We start from the raw sequence: 6,755 nt of genomic DNA, 5'->3' as shown, positions 1-6,755 counted from the left end.
TGTACTCACACTTAGGACCTATTTGGCAGAGCTCCCAAAGTAGCTTCCCGGCTGGAATCAGGGGGGAGTTTTGCCAAACAACAGCTTTCAGCTTTTAGCTCCCTGTGTGGAATCCATGGGAGTGATTCTCTGAAATGAACTAGAAGTTGGGGAGCTGAAAAAAGCAGCTTCCCCTGATTCACTTCCCGCACAGAATCACTTTCTCCATATATTTTATTTTTGAGAATCACTTTCAGCCACATAATCACTTCCTCCAAAGAATCACTCCCTCCAAAGAATCACTCCCCTCAGAGAATTTAGATCAGGTAGAGATCTACCAAATAGGCCCTTACTATTTCCAATAATAAATATTGCTCAGTTGGAGAAGACTATGTGGAGATCAAGGAAGCTGAAGACTACAATGAAGATGGAGTGTCCTAGGTCGCGTTCCCCCAGTCGATTGCATGTGGTGTGCCCTGAAGTTTTTGTTGGAGTTTCCTCTTGTTCTTTTGCTACGGTTTAAAACTCTGGTATTTATTTCAATAAAGTTATTTTGTTTGATATAGAACTGTATACCACTTATAATGTCACTGCATGTATGATGAAACTGATCCTGACATACATGTGAAATGTACCTGGTTATTCTTTTGAAAAACCAGGCGTGACATTTTCATGAACCGATTGTGCCATCTACGTGTGAGAGACCTTCAGATGACACTATACCATCTAGTAGAGAGTATGCGATAAGGAAGAAGTCTACTAGGGGGTTTGACAGCGTATATATGTTCAAATGACACCATATTAATGAAGAATATGAATTACTATATATTAATGAAGGACATGAATTACTATATAATAATGAATGTGTCTTTATTATTGATTTACATTAAATATGTGTCTCATTGTATACATGTATTGAGCGGTAGAGAGAGATAGAGATGAGAGAGAGGTAGGAGAGAGATAGGAGAGGACATAGAGGTAGGAGAGAGAGGAGAGGCAAAACACTACTAGCTCAAGGATTCAGCCGGCAGTTAATCCATAGGTGTCACTACCGACCAAAACCACCAGCCGATAGTGATACTCAGGGCATCACCGCCGGCTCAAGCCTTGAGAGGGCAGTTATAACCTCCTTCACTGTCGGTTCTTTGGGCCAACAGTAATAGTCGGGGGCTATCGCTACTTACCCACTACTGGCTGGAAAACCGGCAGTGAAGGGAGTTTACCAGCCAATAATAATTGGATTTTCTATAGTAGTCTTGTTGCATTATGTTTCAGGGCATGCGTATATAGTATGCATGCACCTCTTGAAACTTCTTGAAGTTCTAAAAAGGTTGCACGAGGTCAAGATGAGGTAATTAAACTTTGGTTTGGATTGGCAAATGGGTCATTTGCTCTACTCAGTAAATTGTGACCATTAAAATGGCGCATGACAGATAGTGCGTCGTGGTTAACATGGATAGTTAAAAGCATTATTACCCTCTAGCTTTTCTTCCCTGGTGGCCAGTGATGGATCACAGGTCAAATTTGGATTATTGAGTAGATGCCAACTAATATGGTTGATCCAAGTCTTTTCATCGAACTTTTGGAAGTGAGTTCATGGGCCACACCATGATTTCTCCTTTTCTGACAATAAAATAAATTCATGAATTAATTACATATATGGGGGCTACCTAGAGAGCTAGAATCGATGAATCTATGCAGTATACTGACTGAATATCTATGTACCTTGACTGAAATCTAAATATTAACGAAAATAGTTAAATAATGTGTTCTATGTTCATCAAGTGTTTTCTAAAAAATTTAGACATCTTTCTGAGCATTTGCTCAAAACCATACTATCGTGATGTCCCTCACTACATATATGGCCCCACTCACCCCCTTCTGCAGCCGCCATGCATGTTTTCCTCCTTTGTCTTCATGCCGGTGGCATCAATGTTGCACACACACAAACCGATAACTGACCATCCATCTCTAAGGTTGGTAATATGTGAACCCAGAATTGCAGATCCAACATAATAAGGTGAAGCCAAATCCTAACCCCACTATTGGGATCAATGAAGTTGCTTCTGAGTATGACAGATGCAGAAATCCCATGCTGAGGAAATTCAAATTTGATGTTAATTCACAATTGGACCACTTGTTCCAAATTATACATTTAAGATGAGAATTATGACCACTAAATGGCCCATGACAGATGTTAAAATTAATGGTTAAAAGATTTTCCCCACCTTTTTTCCCAATGGCAACCACCAGTCAAATTTAGAGTGTTGAGCAGATGGCAACTATATATGTTTGAATAAGCCTTTCCATGAGACTTTTGGTAGTGAGTTCATGGACCACAGCATGATTTATCCTATTTGACAATAAAATAAACTTTTGGTTCAATGGCCTATACAGGGTGGGATGGTGATGGTGGTGTGTGTGTGGGGGGGGGGGGGGGTGAAGGTGTTGACGCCAATTATCGACCCAAATTAGCATCAAATTCTCTCAATATATTATTGATTTATTATCATCATTATTGTCGATGATTAGTAAACTATTGATCTTACAACTACATGAATAAAGTAGGGGATACTTCCCGTAGCCGAACCGTACAACAGGACATAGAGATTTATACAGGTCTAGGCCTCTTGAAGGATAATAGCCCTATGTTCTTTGGTCTTGTATTGATCTCTGAGACATATTGCGGGGGGGGGGGGGGGGCGGGTTGGCTAGCCTTGATGGGATCTAAACCTACTCGAGGGCTCCTTGCGTGTAGTATCGGCGAGATGTTGACGTAGATCGTTAGTACAGAAGACTTAGGGGCTCGTGGACCACTTAAAGGTAGCTTCTGTTGGCTTGTTGCTTGTTTGATGGACTTGTTTCGACATGTCCTCCGTAGGGTCCTCTGGCTCTGTATATATATGTGGTTGCCATGTAGGCTCCGGACTCCTTTCCGAGTAGGATTTCATTATCTTTATAGATAGATTTTCCTATTTACGAGATACCCTGATACATGCGAGCAGCTTTCATACATCTAAGGATTCCTTTTCCATGCACAAATGTATGCACCAAGAATATAGGAAACACTTGGGGATCTGTATACGTATAGGACACCTCTTTATGGTAATTTTATACTACCCATCGTCAAGCCTCACATCAGTATATGAAATGAGGCTACGATGGATCAAAAACTTAGCCTAGCAAAGAGAACATTTTGATAGGCTATTTCCTCAAGTGATAGCTCAAGTTCCCAGATAGGAGTTCAAATCTAGCCTATTGTCCGGAAGTCCTCGGGTCTTCTAATTGATATTTTGAATACCTTTGGGTACTTATGTAAGCAAAGGGTAGGTATTCCATTTGAGAAGGAATTCTAAGTCATCTGAATATCATCCCAAACTTTTGAAATGAATTCTAAGTCATCAGGGAAATATCATCCCAACATTTTCAAATGATGGGGAGAAAAGATTTTTCATGGGCTGGGTTTAAAATTTGCATCGTCGTAGAGGAAAATTCACGTAGTGGTGAAGAACATCTCCCCTAGTAGAGGATCATGATGATGTATGAAAATTGTGTGCGTTGGGCGAGGTAGTGTGCCGGTTTCCCTGGGGTTCTATTCCAACTACTCCTGCATGTATCAAAAGAGATTCTAAGCATTAAATGCAATGAGATGCTGGCACATCAAATCGTGGCCCTAAGTTGTAATCGGAACTGTTATCACGCTACTTAGAGAATTGTCAAGTGTGGGCCTGGGCATTCGGTGTTTTCGGTTGTTTCGGTTTGGTTTATTCAGTGTATGAACATTTTGGTTTTCAGAATATGCAAACCAAAGATTATGAAAAAAATTGGGAAACCGTCCAGTACAATTTCAGTTTTAATGGTTCAGGTTTTGGTGTTCAATGAATTTCTGATCATATCATTCATGCGCGCCTAGATAACCTGGATGTTTGGCCAGGCGGGACCACTAAGCGGCTCCGCAAGCCGAGTAGCATGCAGGAGGCTAGGCCAAGGTTGGTGTGTTGGAGGGCAGCCCAAGGCTGGCATGTCACATGGGAGGCCAGGAGGGCGCACCAATGTTGGCTATTGGTGCGCGGTAGGGCAGCCCAAGACCGTGTCACATGGATGTCCTCTGTGGGTGTTCGGTGCTTCGGTTTTTGACATCTCAAAACCGAACCAACCACCATACATCGAATAGCACAGGAATAGGAACCAAATTGATCAACGAACACCGAAAAACTGACAAGTTCGATGATTCGGTGTTGGTTCAGTTTGGTTCTTCAGTTCTAGTGTATTTTTGCCTAGCCCTAGTCAAGTGCCTCTCGTCATTGTATAAAATGGAACTGAGGTAGCTCTTATGACATTTCCATCCTCCATCATCGTCTTCCTTGAACCCTTGACCTTTTCATCTCTGATCTTTTGCCTGCAACTGCCACCAAAATGCTAACCTTTCTCCCCCACCTTCCAGGCAAAATGGGCAGCAAGAAGGTAGATAAACAAGCGGCCTCCACCTCCGCCGTCATCAAGTCCATGATCCCGGCATGGGCAGCAAGGAGGTCCTATTCCGGTTGGAGCATGATGAGATTATCCCTACACATGCTCTGATCACATGCACGCCAGCGGAGGGTTAAGAGATCCCCAGCCCAGATACATCCTAGGATGTGGTGTTGATCGATTTCTTCCATTGTGGCTTCTGTTTCTCCCGTTCTAGCTTTCTCCTCTGTGTGCTAAGCTTTTGTGGCATTGAGCTCATCCACCTCAATCCCAACTCCATCGTCATGCTTAGCATTTTCACACACCTATGTGAGGTGTATCTGGGCGTGTGTCCCCCTTTACCTTTTTTGGTACTTCTATGTTTCGAAGAAGTTCTCGGCACAAGAGGTGGTTTTACTACCAGCCTCCCCCACCCAGAGTTACATATCAAGGGCTCGCACCACTCACAACAGCAGTGTGGATGGATTCACCACAAACCATTGCTGCAATTGAATCCTCATCATCGAGATCCAGATTTTGAAGGAATGGGGACTAATGGCATGGGACATCAATGGAGACTTCAGCAGGCAATGCCTAAGTCCTCTATGATCAAGGATTTTGGGCACATAGAGTTTACAGCCAAAGAGGACCTGTCCTAAGAAGGTGAGATAGGTACCCGCCTATCCCAGGCATTTTTTGGGGGTTAGAAGTATTTATTTCTTATGAGTTATTCCTTATTGCAAATCTCTCTTGGTGGAACTAGAGAAGAGCACCAAATTCTTCTTCGAGACATCCCATGAGGGAAACCACCCAAACATTTCAATCCCCATCATAGAGATGGAAGATGGGGATAAGGCTAAGATCTTATCAGTAGGTCTCATGATTTTTTTTATTTTCTTCTTTCCGAATAGTCCTGATCCAGGGTAGTGGTCTGCACCGATGATGAAGCACCTAGGACACAGGAGGCCTAACCGAGAAGCCGAGAATACGGGCGTACATGATTAGGACCTAGACGAAATCGAAGTCGTGAAAAGGTCACAGGCCTGAGGTGAAGTGAGAGTGCCACGGCCATGTTGATAGCATCACCCTCCACTGGTAAGAACGTGTCGAAGGAGGTTGAGGGCACAGTGGGTGGCAACCGGTCGGCAAGTGAGCCCGGGCGCCGCTCCCATCCCTGACTCCAGCCCTCATGCTTCTATCTGTGCAACGCGCACCTCAGGTGAGTCTAGCTTCTCGCTGAACCTCTTCAGCTGCGGTAACGATTAGTCTAAAACATGAGTAGATGACAGACCAAGATCGTAGAAAGGCGGTCATTGGCACAGGTACCTCGGTTGACTTGGCCATGTCCGTGCCAGAAGCCGAGTTCAAGGTGGATGCCCATAAGAAGACATCCAAGGGAACGAGGCTCCACCCGGCCAAGTTAAGAATGATAAGGGACCTCAAGAAACCCAAGTACAGATGTTCCCCTTGGTATTCTTCTTACATTTTAGAAATGTGGTTCTTAGCTTCTTTCTCATAGATTGTTGGAGGACGATCCGCCTTATGGAGCATCAGCACTTGCTGCGACTCTCCAGAATCTCAAGCTTTGGAGGACAACTTCTCCAAGCACGGCGAAGGAAATCTGAGCAAGGGATAGGGAGACGAGACTACAAAGCCCCTAGTTTTTGCTGGAGGAAGTGGGGAGGTGGCAGTCACGATGCCTGAGCAGCACGAGCAGACTATCCTCGGGTTGCCAAGTGGAATGCCCTAGAACGATGTTGTCAAGGGGACCCGAGTTCAAGTTGGTCTTAACCCAAAGGACATCCTGGGCTCCTTTCTCATGGTGAGTACTACCTTTCAAGGCAACTTTTCAGTTACTAGACTTATGTGTGCTCAGCTGGCCATGTCGCGGATGCACGCCCTCCGCAAGGAAGTCCTAGAGTAAAGGTCCCAGCTAGGCAAGCACGAAGCCGAGAAGGAGCGGCAACTAGTCGAGAAGAATTGTCAGCTGGACGAGATGGGCCTCTAGCTCTCTAAGGAGTTTTCTGATAAGGAGGATCTACACTCAAAGTTAGATAACAAGTCCTGAGGTAAGTTTCTTGTGAATTACATATGTCGTAGTCGCCATATGCTTGTCTCCTTTTGAACCAAATGTCATTATGTTCAGAGCTATCTGAAACCTGGGATGCCCTTTCCCAGGAGGAGGGCCGGATATACTCCATCTAGCAGTAGCTTGCCATGGCCTTGGATATATTCCAGGATGCCCTCAATGTAGTCGGGCTCCAAGTGGAACCTTTGGAGGACGCAACCACCGCCAGGTTAGCCAACTGGGTGACACAGTTTGCTAA

Source organism: Phragmites australis, chromosome 12, assembly GCF_958298935.1.
Source record: "Phragmites australis chromosome 12, lpPhrAust1.1, whole genome shotgun sequence".
NCBI lineage: Eukaryota > Viridiplantae > Streptophyta > Magnoliopsida > Poales > Poaceae > Phragmites > Phragmites australis.
This window is presented reverse-complemented; position numbering follows the sequence as displayed.